The sequence below is a fragment of the Zootoca vivipara genome, chromosome 1, assembly GCF_963506605.1.
Source record: "Zootoca vivipara chromosome 1, rZooViv1.1, whole genome shotgun sequence".
NCBI lineage: Eukaryota > Metazoa > Chordata > Lepidosauria > Squamata > Lacertidae > Zootoca > Zootoca vivipara.
In genome coordinates, this window is record NC_083276.1 from 26,167,297 (window position 1) to 26,183,874 (window position 16,578).

The following is a 16,578-nucleotide window of genomic DNA, read 5'->3' on the forward strand; positions in this document are numbered from 1 at the left end:
AAAGGATGAGTCTGTGGGCAGGTTGGCTGATTTAACCCTCATTCAATACTCAAAACTAACAAGAACGAGGAAGCTTCTATTAATAAAAAGTGAGACAGATGTCACGTAATGGAGTGGGGAAAGTTTAACAGCGATGAAAGGAAGTTTGGTCATTTTTGTCAATAGATGTTAATTAAACTTTGGCACTCCCCCCCCCCCAAGATGGCATTTGTTTTCCTAGAATTGGACAGTAGAGCAAAGGGCCGTGTAAATATTGGCTGCAATCTCATAATAATGTTGACCCAAGGGAAGGGTTTTCTTATACTGTCAGTGATAGCAGGGGGAAGAGCCCTGTCCACAACTGGCAATGGTAACCCTGAAGCAAAGCAATTCATCTCAAGTCATTGAGAAATATCTGCAAGTAGCAACAGTTTGTTGTTTTTGCTTATGAATCTCTCATATCCTGAGTTGTGTGCTCGCAGCTTAACTGATGTGCTAAGGTGAGGGAGGAGCAGGCACTAGTCTCAACTCAGACGCCATTTTACCCATCCCAGCTGCTGAAAGTTGACCATATCTGACTTGAGACCATATCTGAGAGGGCAATTCTCAAGGAATCATAGAGTTGGAAGAGACCACAAGGGCCATCCAGTCCAACCCCCCTGCCAAGCAGAAAACACCATCAAAGCATCCCTGACAGATGGCTGCCAAGCCTCTGCTTAATTACCTCCAAAGAAGGAGACTCCACCACACTCCTTGGCAGCAAATTCCACTGCCGAACAGCTCTTACTGTTAGGAAGTTCTTCCTAATGTTTAGGTGGAATCTTCTTTCTTGTAGTTTGAATCCATTTCCATTGCTCCGTGTCCGCTTCTCTGGAGCAGCAGAAAACAACCTTTCTCCCTCCTCTATATGGCATCCTTTAATATATTTGAACATGGTTATCATATCACCCCTTAACCTTCTCTTCTCCAGGCTAAACATGGAGGCTCTTGTGAGGCTCTGCAAGCACATCAGGGCACGTGATTCACTCAACTGGATCTATTCTATTTGTTATTCTGTACATAGGAAGGAATGTACACAGGAAGTATTTGCCAGTGTATCTGAGTTTTGAAACTTTACCTCGGGACATAGGAAGGTGCCTTATACCAAATCAGACCATTGGGCCATTTAGGTCAGAATTACTTACTCTGACCGGTAACAGCTGCACAATAAGAACATAAGAAGAGCCTGCTGGATCAGGCCAATGGCCCATCTAGCTCAGCATCCAGTTCTCACAGTAGCCAACCAGATGCCTGTGGGAAACCCTCAAACAGGATCCAACCACAGAAGCTCTCCAGGATTTCAGACTTGGGTTTTTTCCAGGAACTGATGACAGGAATTGAACCTGAAACCTTCTGCATGCAAAACATGGGTTTTACCACTGTGCTATGGCCCTTCATACACTTCACACTCTATTTTATGTATCACTAAGACTGTATAGACACCATGCATTTAAAACACATTCAAAGCCTATTCTTTCCCTCAAAGAATTCTGGGTACTGTAGGTTACCCCTCACAGAGGTACCATGCGCAGCAGGCTTCAACAAACGATAGTGCCCGAAAATCTTTGAGGGGAAAATAGGCCTAAAATGTGCTTTAAAGATGTAATGTGTCCATAGCCTATATTAAGCAGATGACAGAACAGAAGAGGAGCCTGTGAAATTGCTTGTGAAAATGTCAATCCATTTTGGTGTGTTATGTTACTCTCCTTGCCTCATTTGCGACTTCAGGGTGGCACTTCCAATTAAGGATACATTTATAAATAATGTACAAAGAATTAATACATTATTAATACATGTTTCCGCAATGGCTAATCGGTTGCTATTTTAACAATAGCCCATAGCCAGTTCGAATGTCTTTGATGCACTCATTTCAACATACTTCTGCTTCCATTTGTGAGATTTGGTTTGTGGCTTCTGAAGAGTCATTTGCAATGTCCACACTATGCATGTGTAGGTCAGGGGTGGAGCCAGGATTACTGCAATTCACTCTGTGTGGAGCTTCTCTTGCACTTGAGCCGGAAGCTACAGTTTCTGCAGAATGCTGCAGTACAGCTGCGGACAGGAACATTTAACACTTCTGCTCAGAGATCTGCACTGGTTGCCCATTTGCTACTGGGCCAGGTTCAAGGTGCTACTATGAGGATATAAAGCTATGAGGATATAAATCTGGGACCAGATTATTGGTGGCATTGCCTTATCCCATATATGCCCATGCCACTGTTTTGTTGTGCTATGAAATTGTGGGGTGTGTTTTTTTTAATCACTCTACTGACATGTTGCACTAAATTTTGAATGGCACAAAAGAACTATATGCCAGTATACCACCTCAAATTTCAGTCACGCAAAACTCATATGATTTCCCCAGTTAACGGGGTTGCAAACATATTTTTCTGGAAACAACATAGAAATGAATGCAAATCTTCCATTAGATTTCACTAGATTTCCAGAAGTCATGGGTGTACCCAGCGAGGGGGGGGGAAGCTGCGCCCCCCCCCCCCCCGAAGCAAAAAAAAAAATCACCCTATTTTACGGACCATAACACGCACTTTCCCCCTGCAAAACCTGAAGGGGAAAAGTCGCTGCAGGTTATGGAAATTGTACTGTTTTCGCCCCCTCCGTGGCTGCAGCCAGCGACAGAAACATGGGAGGGGGGAGGATCAGTCTGAGCTGGGGGGGGGTGGACGGGAGCTCCACCCTTCCTTCCATCCTTCCTTCCCCCATCTTTATTTCTTCCTTTTTCTCTCTCCCTCCCTCTCTTCTCTCTCTCTCTCTCTCTCTCTCTCTCTCTCTCTCTCTCTCTCTCTCTCACCCCTTCCTTCCTTCCTTCCTTCCCTCTCTCTTCCCCTCTCTTGCCCCGCCCCCCAGTTTTGATCCTGGATACGCCCCTGCCAGAAGTGGCTTTTAAGATTGCATAAGACCATAAGGTCCTGCTGGATCAGGCCAATGGCATTCTGCTCTCACAGTGGCCAGCCAAGCACAAGAACACTCTCACCTCCTGTGGCTTCCAGCAATTGTTCCAGCAACAGATCTTCTGACACAACATTTCCTTATCTGTTCATTTTTGGATTTTGTTTTATTTTATTTTATTTTTTTACAGAATTCAAATATTCACATTTGAACACTGAACTGTTTATTTAAATTGCAACCGTGGACCTATTCAGTATCTCCGGCCACATTGCTGCTGCTTGTGTACTTGCTATCACATCACTTCTGCTCATCTTCCAATTTGGGCTCCTGAAATTTGAATTCTGGAAATTTGGTCATATCTCCACCACCATACAACCGCTGGAGCTTGACCATTAGTTCACACAAGCCTTTTTCATATTCTGGACCAACATCAACAGGGCCACCAGTTTGCAATGGCCAAAAAGCCGATGTTTCTATGCAAGTGGAAGGAGATTGCGGAATGGAAAACAGAAGAAAACCTGAAGAGCTGTTGGAGAATCATGATGTATTTGTAGAAGTTTCAGCTCCTTGCTTCCCGTCCCCACTCCTCCACCGGAAACCATTTTTGCATTTATTTTTTTTTGGTCGATTCTCAATAAGGAAATGTGTCAGAATGAATCTTGGGACCTTCCCAGGCATTGCAGCTACATTGTGGTCCCAAACCAGGTAAAATTAGTTATGCTTACATCTTTTTTAAATCAGTGGGACAAGTTAGCCACAACTGGCTGAAGGACTGCAACCAGTGGTGTGTGGTGACATTTTTCATAGGGGGACAGTTAGGGCCAGAGGCACCAGAGTGTGAGAGGGATGGGGAGGGCAATGTCATGTATGTGACATCGTGACATCCTGATGTTGCACATGTGAGCATTGTGCCTCCCTAAGCTGGACATAAGCTTCCTGGGCTTTGTGAAGGAGGTGGCAGGGCTCTGGCAGAATGCTGGAGCCCTCCTGCCTCCTTCCAAAAGCCGGATTGGCTTTGGGAGGGTGGCAGGACAGATCTTGGACCCATCAGAGCCTCGCACCTCCCTCCCTAAGCCGGGCAGAAGCTGCCCAGGCTTTGGGAAGGAGGCACCAGAGAAGCATTTAGGGAACTAGCCTAGTCCCCTTAGTCCAATGACCATATGCCACTGACTGCAGCACAAACAACCATCTAGCCTTACATTTAATTTTGGAAAAGTTGACAGTGTTGTTCCTTTTAACCCGGCACTTCCTAACCCGTAAAAGCAAATGAGATACGGTTTGCCCCATTTGCCTAGTATTTTGCATTTCCCCTAAGAGTCCCCTAAGCAAATATGAGCCCACACCACTTTTCCTACAGGAAGAAGGGGGGGGATCAACACTTTTATTTAGAACTAAATTACTATTTTTCCTGCATAAGGCAAGTCATTAACCTTTGCCTAATCATTACCTCTAGAGATAATTAAAACCAATCCCACAGAAATCCCAGCTAATATAGTAAGCTCTTGAAAAATAATACAGAGAAGGAAATGGTACTTTGCTTCCCAGACAGACTGATTTCCCCAGAGAATATGAATTTCTGGGAACTTTTCAAACTCCTGTCTTGGAGCAAAATGTGACTTTGAAATGGACAGTTTGTATTAGGTTAGCAACCGCCTGGAAATGTATCCTTTATTAATGGTCTTGGGGGGGTTTCCAGTAATTGGGTTTAGTTTTGCCTATAGTGGTGCCTGATTAGAGCCCAGGAACTGATAAAAGGATGTTAATATTTCTTAATGCTGGTGGATGTTTCCTGAATGGGCAGTTCATCCGTAAGAGTAGAGTCTGAGAGCCAAATAAAACATATGGTAGTTGTGTGGTTATTTTTGTTTAAGAAGTAGCTGCTGTGGGGTATATCTGGACTTTGACCTTAATGCATAGCTGCCAAGTTATCCCTTTTTTAAGGGATTTTCCCTTATGCTGAATAGGCTTCCTCGCGAGAAAAGGGAAAACTTGGCAGCTATGCCATAATGGTGGGAGAGGGACTTAGATTTCACCCTGTTCCCCTGTAGCGTTTTGGCTTTCCTGGCTTGCCATACCAGGAAGTGCCTTTCCAAGCCTTAGGAAAGTCATTACAAAACATCCCAAGCTAGTGTGCACATTGCATGGGATCATGTTGTCTATGCACTCTGACCACATCTGCATGTGTTGTTGTTTATTTCAGACTTGGCAACAGCAGGGGCTATGAGTAGACTGATGTGGAGTTGCTGTCCTCCTGCCTGGTAGGAGTGCATGCTGTTCGACTCCACTGGCATTCTACTTGTATTGTTCTAAAGGAAGCAAATATTACAAAAACATGTGAACTGACCCAGACCCTGTGATGATTGTCATATGAGATTGCTCTCTTTGTGCCCCTTTCCATAGGAGGGTAGCAACACAAGAATTGCTGTTTTCAGCCATTGGTTTAGTTTTGGGTGCCAGGCAAAACCTTTCCTTTTTACCAGGGCTTGGTGGTCCTTAATTTGAAGGGTTTGGGGTATTTGTGGCCTCTTTGGGTGGGGCAGGATATAGGGGACCTGTATTTTATTTGTATAGAAGTTTGTGTTTGTGTGTGTTTTTAGATTTGTCTTGAATGTGATTACTTTAATTAGTTTTAGTATTTCTATTGTGCTCATAAGTTGCTTTCAGTCGTTTTTATAAGTCAAATGATACCATCATCATCATTAAAATCTCTCCTATGTTCCGTCATCCAAACATGAAAATGGTGCCCCTGGAATTCTCCAAGGAGGTGAGGAGCACATAAGATTGCTTAAGTCAATGAATTAATCCAGTGGTAAACACTGTTGAAATATCTAGAGCACATAAACAGCTTTTGTAAAACCTTTGCTTCAGCATTCTCAAGTCTCACACTCGCATCATGTGGAAAATGTTTATTAATTTACTGGGTCTTGAAAGTGCTGGATGTTTAATGATGTGTAGATCAGACCCCCACCTTCCATGGGAGGTTCAGCCGCTTAAACCTTTGCATGGTTACTTTCATTATTCTGTTTCATATAATGCTGTTTATCTACAATAGGACAAAAAGAGAGAGTATTGATAAAGCACAATATCTAATTGTACCATGAGATTTTCATTGCCATGCCAGTAATACCTATTTTTTTAAAATTTCAATGATATTTACATTTGTTTCAGTAGCTAACAATAATTAACAGGAAGGAATTAAACCCAAGGTTGTCACCTTTTGCTTCTTTTGGAACAAATTATCAATTCAATCCATATAGTCAGCTGAGCAGGGAGGGGGGAACTTTTCACACTTCAATAATATTTCTAAATTTAAGGATATGGTGCGAGAGGGAAAGTTTGCTAGTAGAAAATAAATGCAATTGTTGCCTATAGCAGAAATGGAATTTGGTATTTCATTCTCTGAATACTATAGGTGTAAACCTAACTCAAATCAATGGGACTTACTTTTGGGTAGACATGTGTAAATTGCATTGTTAAATCTATATATCTTTAAAGAACTCTTAATAGGAATCACAATATAAGATCACATTTCGCTTATAATGAAACCACCATAAGATTGGATGGGATGTTCTCTACAGTCCAATTTAATTGTTGGAAATGCTTGGGCTCAGTGCTGAAAAAGAATCCTATCCCTGAAAGGATTGAGAGAGTGGCTGTTAATTTTTTTAGACAATATGGAAGTTGATATTGTCCAACTAATGTTATCCACAGAAGATCTGGATCAGCTCATTTAATCCAGGTTGGCCTTAGGAAGTTGAGGATTTAGCCAGCGGTGGCTGGTGCCCATTAAGACTGGTAGGGCAGAAGCCAAGGAGCCCAACACTAGGAGGTGCCAGAGCCAGCACCAGATGGAACCAGTTAAGTACACATTGACACCATACATTTAAAGTGCTATCAAACCACTTTAAACAGTCATGGCTTCCCCCAAAGAATTACAGGAAGTGTAGTTTGTTAAATCTGGTAGGAGTTGTTAGGAGACCCCCTATTTGCCTCACAGAGCTACAATTTTCAGAGTGGTTTAACAATCAATCCCCCCCACAAGGAACCCTAGGAAATAGGGGGTCTGCTGACAACTCTCAGTACCCTTAACAACCACAGCTCCCAAGATTGTCATTTTAAAGTAGTACCACGGTGCTTTAAAGCAGCGTTTCTCAACCGCTGTTCCGTGGCACACTAGTGTACCGCAAGACGCTAGCTGGTGTGCCGCGGCGTGCGGCGACGAGAAGGGCGATTTACATTGTCACGTGCCTGGCGGCCACCAATAAACACCGCTAACCCACCGGAAAGGAAACCGGCTGGGTCACGACGCGGAGCAAGCGCAGCTCTCAACAGCCACCACCACGGGAGGGTGGTTTTAGACAAACTTAAAGAAGCTGGCTGGATGAGCTCAACCTGAAACTTCCTGAGCAAGGATTGTGCTGGCAGAGAAATCAGCGGCTTGTGAAGCCTTATTACAGGAGATTGCAACCAACACAGCAATTGGCAAGTGTTTCTTTCAGTCATAATTATATAGTCAATATAGGGCGGCACAGAGTTACATTTTTTAACTTTTTTAATGGTGGTGTGCCTCGTGATTTTTTTCATGGAACAAGTGTGCCTTGGCCCAAAAAAGGTTGAGAAACACTGCTTTAAAGGTATGGTGTGAATGTAGACCAGGCTCCACCAGGCATAGGGGTAACCTGGTGAGGCTCTTGGCTAAGTGGGGATTTGAACCCAAGTCTGTCTAATCTGTTGTTTTTGTCCATGGAGTTTTCTTGGCAGGGATACTGGAGTGGCTTGCCGGTTCCTGCTCCAGGTGGATCATGTTTAGTCAAAACTCTCCACTATGACCTGTCCATCTTGGGTGGCCCTGCACAGCGTAGCTCATAGAACGGGTTCTCCAATTATGGAAAGCACGCGTTGCGGGAGAGGAATCAGGATGACCCTGCTGTTGCTAGGCAGATTAGGCAAAATGGCCACTGACATGACTGGGCATTTTGGTGCTGTTGCTGGGTAGAAAAGCTTGTTGCAGATTGGAGTAAGGGTCGGCCCCTAGCCTATAAAAACCCTCTGCGTGACTATATTGGTTTCACTTTTGCCAGGCGCTTCGGATTTCCCGCCCACCCACCCACCTCCTTTTTTAAGGATGCTTTGCGTATTGACATTGCTGTGCCTGTCATGGGGTTGCCTGCTTCGGGGCAGGGGCCCGGTAGGAATTTTGCCATTTGGCTGATTGGCTGTTGCCATTTGGTTTTTGCCTACTGCATATCTTTTTGCCTACTGCATAGCAAATCGTCACAACTTGTAAGATTGGCAGTTAGGCATTGGTTAAAATTGGCTGGTAAGAGATTGGCTGGAAAGAGGAGTATGGAAAGAGGAGTATGGAAAGGCTGGAAAGTTACGCTAAATTGCTGCTGCTTATAGAGGTATTCCGTTAAAGGAATCCTGGGGCTCGAATGGGAGGAAGTCAGTGCAGAATCTGTCCCAGGGCGGGGGACATATGGGTTAACAAATGCCTAAGCAACCACTCACATTTGATTGTATTTTAATAAAGTTGTGGCCAAAATAATGCCAAAAACCTTAAACTTAATTAACGTGTGTGTGAATTTATTGGGGGGGAATCCGGTGACCTCGACACGCAACTTCTCTGAGTTATTCAAGCCCCTTTGCCACGACAAGGCAGTGATCCATGAAGGAGGCAGTGGAAGACAGGAATGCCTGGCGTGCTCTGGTCCATGGGATCACGAAGAGTCAGAAACGACTAAACAACAACAACAACTGTCTAATCTGACACTAAACTACACCATACTTGCTCAGCTAACATGCAACCAGTTTCCCCACCAAAGTCTAGCATCACAGAACCCCAAACAATGTTTTGCCAAGTTTTCTGGAACATCAGTATTGTAATTCACCTGGTTTAAAGGACGTCTTGCAGAAAGAGAGCCTTAAGACTTCCCAAAACAAAAAATACAAACTGTATCTCTCACAGGCTTCTCAGCTCTACCTTGAAAATTTCAGCATGTCCACTGTGCACTTTCTCATTACGCCAAGCAGGGAGTGGAGCAAATTGGCTAGCTTTCCTTGTCTACGTGTAAATTTATTTCTAGTTGCACTGTCGATGCTATCGCCTGTCTGGTGCCACACCGGAGCTGTGTATCACTGTGGCCAATACCCACGGAGTTTGTCAGTTCTACAGTGTGATTTTTATGAGGTTTGTGTAAAGGTTTCATGAAATAAATCACTCGCTTTTATCATTCCATGTAGTACTTGCTTGCATTATTTATAAGGGCTTGGCAATGTATCATGTTGGCTCATGCTAAAAACCTATAAATAATCTAATCTAACATAAAATGTAAGCCCCCAAATCAAGCAAATATAAAAGAATATTTTCTCCTTTGAAGAAAACCCAGCCAACTGCTATTTGAAAATGCATCAAAATGCAGGAAGATGTGTGATCATATCTAATATTTAGAGATGAGAAATACACCTTTAGAACTGATGCATACTGTCGAGCAAGAATGTCGAATCTATCATACTGGCAGTGCTTAATATTCTTAAAAGTTCAGGTGGGTGTACTCACGCACAAAAACAGCAAGTGAGAGCTGTCTGGAATAGTTCTCCCTTCCCATATTTGAAGCAACCAGGTTCTGGATTATTTCGGATCAGGGGTTTACCAAACTTTTCGACCCGGTGGGCATATTTCATATTTTGAGAAAATGCTGTGACAAAATGGCAGCCATGGTTTGCTTGGCATAACACAATACAATCAGCCATTACACCACATCCCGGACAACTTCATACATGCTTGCCTTGGGCAGTTACCTATGTTGTGCTGTTCCTGATTTGTGTGGAGAGCGCACAATATTGATTTTGCACACAAAACACAACTGTTGCTGTCTTAATGAGGGAGCATTATGCAAACACATATCACACCCACTTGAGCACCCCACATACAAATTTGAACTGCCTCTTCATGGATGAAGAAGATGCCTGCCAGTTTAAAATAAAATAAAAAAGAAGAAATCTGAACCACTAACGTGGTGCTCTGGTGCCCCTGGGGACTGAGCTGGCGATATCTGCGTTTGATAGTCCCATTTTGGAATATGCACAATATAACAATTTGGTAAAAAGATGGAGAGCTTCACATGAATGCATTCAATATGCCTTGGGCCACTGGGGGCCATGTAAAGCTGCTCTAGGAAATCACATTCTGAACAACATGCCTACAGTTGACTGCCTCTGCTGTGGAGCATTCAATCTTTATAATTTTTGCTGGAAACAGAATACTGGGTTAGACAGATCACTGAACTGATCTGAAAAGATCGCATTCTTGTCAGAAACTAAGCCCAAGAAATATCAATGTGTGGTACTGAAAACATTCCATAGACGTGAACTGCATTCTCCGGGAAATAAATTGATCACTTGCGAAAGGCCTCTCTCATAGAGTTGTAGAATTTCCAAAGGCAGAAAATTTAATGGTCTTTTTGTTTTGCTACAACTTAAAAACAAGACATACCTACACCCACGCTCACATGTTAATGTCTGGTATTTGGTTGACGCAAAAAATGTATCCTATCTCTGAAATAATGCAAAATAGAGCAATTCCAAAAGTCTACAGGACTCTACCTGGTCATTAACATGTAAATCACTGCCTTAATTAAAATGGAACTTAATGGAATGGTTTCCAGTCCACACTTCTAAGTACTTGGGGAATAATTAAAATAATCAATTAAATTTGTGTTTATGTTTCTGGTCGCTGGCAAAAAAAAAAAAAGTCTAAGAAAATAACTATCTTAAGGAAATGAGTGCAAAGATAAGATCAAATGGACCTGGTGCTTAGCCCATGAAACTAACAAGAACTATCAATGACTCTGTGTGTGTGTTGCAATAAAGGCAAGCTGCATTTTACAGCTCTACAGAAAAAAGTAATGATCAGAAACTAAAGGTACCTAGCAAGACACTCTTATGTTCTTATGCGCATTGTAGCCTACCAGAATTTTTACTGCCCTCTTCTAAGAATACATTTTTTAACACACACACACACTCCAATCATTATTATTTTTTAAAAAAGGAAATAGAAAAGCTCTCCTTTTCCTTGAGCAGTGTGGAGATAGGGAGATACAGAGCATTCCCGTCTTCTCATCATCTGATGAATTTGAATGATAGTAGATTCAGGACGGACAATCAAGAATTCTTCTTCACAAGGAGAATTAAAGTATGGAAATCACTGCCAGGTAGTTTGGCGAGATTTCATGGTTTCAAGAAAAGGATAGAAAGAATGTGCTGAGGGCAAATCTTATCAATAGCAACATGGAACATTCATGTTCAGAGGCTATATGCCCCTGGCCTGGATCCAAGATACAGACAACAAGGGAGAACTATTGCATTCATGTCCCGATTGTGAGTTTTTAAAATCAGCTCTTTTAATTATTATTTTTATAGCAAATTTAACAAAGGAATGAAGAAAAACAGAGAAAGAAAAAAGAAAAAAAAACACCAGCCTCTCACATTAAGAATACAATAACCATCAATACATCCATCATAATCTTCATGTATAAATCAATATAAGCTATCCAAATGTCCACATGAAAGTGTAATAAATGTGTTCAAATGTAGCAAGGGCAACAAGGACCTCAAGCCTCTGCACAATAGATGGTGGGTGTTTATCCTTCCAGGCTTGAAATATGAGACGGCATTCAAATGGTACTTTATTCTATCGTCACAACATTTCCTTCACATTTAATGTGATCTTTCATGTGACATAAAAGCCATTTCTAGAAATCTAGTGGAACCTAGTGTAGCACTCATTTCCATGTTAATTGTTTCCGAGAAAACAAAATCCTTTTGCAACTGCATTAACTGAAGAAAATCACGAGAGTTTTGCCCTGACATAATTTAGGGCTGTATAATACCATGCATTTATTTCCTGCCATTTAAAATTTAGCATGTCATACCGGTATATTGATTTTAAGAAGTCACTGTTCCATAATGGAACAGGTACTGCCATGTAAAAGGAGCATTAGAAATCAGGACAGAACCCCTAGCATCATAATCAGGAAAACTAGCACAACCCTACATCTGAATCATACCCTCCAACATTCCTCAGATAAAAATAGGGGCAATTCTCCCCCCCCCAATTGACGCTTCTCACACCCACCCCCAGGGCCGGAGCGTCCATTTAGGCGAACTAGGCAACTGCCTAGGGCGCCAAAATGGAGGGGGCGCTGGCCAGCCTGCCCCCCCCACCCACCCCTGCCGCTGCCTGGGGCCGCCTCCCGCGTTTGCAGGGGAGCGTAGCACTGGCCCTGGTCAGACGGGAGCCTCTTTTGCCGAAGAATGGCGCATTTTGGCGCGTCGCTCGCCAAAAGCCTAGCGGATTCCCCCGGCGGACGGAGAAAGGCACAGCCTCTCTCTTTCGCTAAGGCAATGACGAGCGAGCCCAGTGCTCTCCCTTCCCCAATCTCTCCAAGCCGGGGCGGGCAGCGCATGGAGACCAGCCCCCGAGGCGGGGTCGCCCCGTCTCATGCCAGCCTCGCTCCTCCTTCGGGGGGGGGAGTTACGCTTTGGCCGCTGCCGGGCCAGAGCCCCGCTGACTTTGGTGCCGCCGCCGCCCCACGCTCCAGTCTGTCCGCTGTGCAAAGGGCCATCGAGGGCCTTCGGAGGGGCCAACGCTAGGCGTGCTGCAGCCGTCTCCCTCCTGGCGCCCACCAGACGCTGGCTGGGCGAGCGGGAGAGCTCCCTGCCGGGCGCGCCTCCACCCCAAAATGCCTGCCTGGGCGAGGGGTCGAGCGGGATCGAGTGCACCACACTTCCAGCCAGCAGCGTTTTGACCCCGCTTGCTTGACCTGAGCAGCTCTGGGGGCTCCAGCACTGCCGGGGGGAGGCGAAGGTGGCGTTTTGCACTGTGCTCCAGAGACGTCGCTGCCGCTGCTTCTTAATGGCTCCTCCTCCTGCCCACGCCCCGACCTGGCCTCTCTGCTTGGCCCTGCGCCCGCAAGCCTGCCCTCCAGACGGCCAGCCACCTGCAAGGCAGCAATCGCAGCAAAAGCATCCATGGCCAATGGTCATCAAGTGGCAAGGTAACTGATTTTTACAGAAGTGAAAGCCTTGCCAAAATGAAGGACTGGCAGAACAAGTGCAAACCAATTATATGGCAAATCAGAAGGAACGACAAAAGGGCACTCCAAGGTGAGCGGGCGGCTCTCTTCTTCTCCGCGCTCCTGCTGCTGGAATTTGCTGCCAAGGAGTGTGGTGGAGTCTCCTTCTTTGGAGGTCTTTAAGCAGAGGCTTGACAGCCATCTGTCAGGAATGCTTTGATGGTGTTTCCTGCTTGGCAGGGGGTTGGACTGGGTGGTCCATGTGGTCTCTTCCAACTCTATGATTCTATGATTCTATGATCATTATTCTGGGATGACTTTTTTTGTTAACTGATATGGATTTTGTCATATGCTTGACATCAGTTGTGGCATTGCATGAAAACTATATATATATATTCCCCTTAAGAATTAGTGCATTTGCACAGAAAAAGGCTAAGAAAGCATTCATTAATTTTAAAAAATTCAAATTATGTTTCACTCTTGTTCTTTTTTTCGAGCCCTATTTTGTTTTTGTGTGGCATCATTTTTCCGTGGCAGCAATTATTATGGTTAGGGGCCTCAAAAGACAGAAGTGGCCAAGGCACCACCTGGGCTCTATGAGGGCCTGCGCATACCGTGTTTCCCCCTTTTTAAGACACCGTCTTACAACTTTTTTCTTTCAAAAAAACACACGGTGGCTTATTTTCAGGGGGTGTCTTTTTTTTAATTTTAAAGTGCCAGTACAACTGGGTCCCACTGGCTCAGGACGCTTGGCGCTCTCTTCCGCGTGCATTTTCTGCCTCCTCTATTCTCTCCGTTTCCCCTCCTCCCCATCCTGAGTCAAGGGCTCTCCTTCCTTGGAGGCTTCTAAGCAGAGGCTGGATGTCCACCTGCCTAGGAGACAGACGTGCACAGGGGGGGGGGCTTCACTCTGTGAGGTGGATTTAAACCTCATAGGATGCCAGAGCAGGAGGTATACACGAAGCTGCCCATCTCCCTCAGCAGCTTTAGGTGCTTCTCCTCCTGCTTCGGCTTGGCGCTCGCCGCCATGGCTTCAAAGGCAGCGGCGGCCGGGTGTGTGTGCGCGCGGAGGTATAGAGGCTGCTCCCCGGGCTCTCTCATGCTGGCCGGGGAATGGGAGGGAGGCTGGGACCCGTCCCGCTCCAAGACGCTAGTGAGGGAAGCGCGAGGGGGACCAGGTTAGGGCCTGCGCCTCTGGCGCGCGCAACCCCAACTGACGGACCGACCGACGGAAGGAAGGGAAGGGAGGGGGGAAAGGGAAGGAGGGGGAGAGGAGCGGCGTCAGCTCTCGGCGAGGAGGCCGGAGCAGCTGAATGACGAGCCGAAGAGGAACCTGCGCGGCACAAACAGAGACGCGATCACAAACGGAGAGACACAGGGGGAGAGAGAGAGAAAGACGCACGGGGGGGGGGAGAGAGAGACGCGCGCGCACACAGAGAGAAAGAGACTGACACCCACAGAGAGAGAGAGAGCGGTGCTGCTTCGCGCTTTGTCAGCGCTGCAGCCGCCGCCGCTTCCGACCACCAACCCGACCTGGCAGGCTTCCTCCTCCTGCCATGGCCGGCATTGCAGGAGCTGGGTCCTGCTGGCTTGTGCCCTCCGTGCTCCGTGCGGTACTGCTGCACGCTTCATTGGCGCTGCAGCAGCCGCCGCCGCTTCCGGGCACCGACCCAACCTGGCAGGCTTCCTCCTCCTGCTGCGGCCGCCGTGCTGGGTCCCGCTAGTTGGCTGGGGCGCTCAGTGGTCTTGCTCTGCACGTCGCGGAAGTATGGCTTATTTTCGGGGTATGACTTACATTTCTCAAACGGTTAAAAACCCTGCCATGCCTTACTTTTTGACTACGTATTAAAAAAGGGGAAACACGGTATATAGCATCATTCCATGAAGCCTAGCTGAGCTGCAGAAACTGCCTCGTAAGTAAAGTGAGTTGGAATGCTTTGAAGACCAACTTGTTTGGCTGATTGATAGATAGAAACCACAAAAGCGTTGCTTCTTCATAATTTTCATTCATGATCATGCTCGGTGCCGTTTGAATCCGTGACTGGAGAGAATGGGCCCAGGAGATTCTTAACTGATAAGGTCACATTCAAAGATGCCTGCAACTCCCAGATGCACCCAAGGAAAACTTCCCTGAATTAATATTCATTCATTTCAACCTGAGCCAAGAATCAAATGGATTATTATTGAGTGACATTGTTCCTCCCATGCTGGGAGGATTTGAAATCGAGGATTGCTAATGAAGCATTGCCTCTTGCTTCTGAGGTAACTGAAATATTAGAATGGGGAGGGAATTAAAAAGTCGAGTGTGTTTTTCTCTGGGATCAGACTTGTAAGCACGCCAAGCAAAACAAATGTCAGTGACCAAAATGGTCCTAGCAATTTCTTGACCACGATGATGGTGTTTGTCTATAGTGGAGCTCTGTTGGAGGTTATAGACCTGCCCTTGCTTCTTCCTCAACTTCCTTGGGCATGGACAAAGGACCAGTGTATCTGTGAAAGTCATTCCCATTCAGGAATGAACCATATTGGAAGGGGTAGGCTGTACGCCTGAGTCCCTACCAATTCCTGGATCCAACAGGGATTCAGTTGCTGGAACAGCCAGACAAGTTTATTGGTAATGCCTCCCTAAGTATGGGTCGTTAAGGTGATAAATCAAGTGGCTCTGTGCCAAAAGGCAAATGGATGGGCCTCTCTCCCTCAACTGTCTGTTAGTTAGAAAGACAAAGGCCAGAGTCAATGTGTGAGAGCTAGAAGTCAGCTCCCCATTAGGGACTGCCGGCGGAAACCGGGTCTCCATAGCGACCCTGGAGTAGGCGGAGGTAAGCCGGGTCCCCAGCCGCATCTCCTTCAGCCCAACCAATAGGGCATGCATAGGGGCGTGGCTTCATCTGCTTAATTGTTGGTGTGGCTGGGGATGCTGCCTTTTCTGCTTCCAGTCGTCAGATCTCCCAGTCCACCCACCCTCCTTTTTGTGGTTTGACTATGACCTTGCTGTGACTTATGTCGGTCTCCTGGTTGTTGGAGCCAGGTAGAAATTTTTCCACTTGGCATAATTGGCTCTAGCCATGTGGTTTTTGCCTACCTACTAGCAATAGTCATAACTTTGTGAGGTTAGGCATTGGGTAAGCTTTTTATGGGAGGGGAGGTTGTTACCTCCACCTGCCCCTCCACAGTAAGGGTATCCCGTTAAAGGGATCTGGGGGTGTGTGGTTCCCATCTGAAGCCTGGGCATGGGCTAGGGCCAAGACACATCCCTAATGGGTGGGGGCTCATTTGATGTACTTCAGAGGGCTCCCCCCTTCTGGTGGTTAACCCTTCAAAGAGACTTTCTGTGGGCATGCAGGAGTCAGGTTATAGTCTTGCTTCACCCAATTGCCTAAGCCAATACCGCTCACATCTGTAACCAATAAAGTTGTGGCCTTATTTATCCCATTAACCCAACATACTGTTTTCGTGTGTTTTATTCCGGGGAAGCTTGGGGTCCGGGTCCTTGCCACGCAAGCTGAAATCAGGCTGGGCAGCTGGGAGACTGAGTCATGCCTGATTTCGGGTGGCAGCCAAGGCTGTGGCCATGGGA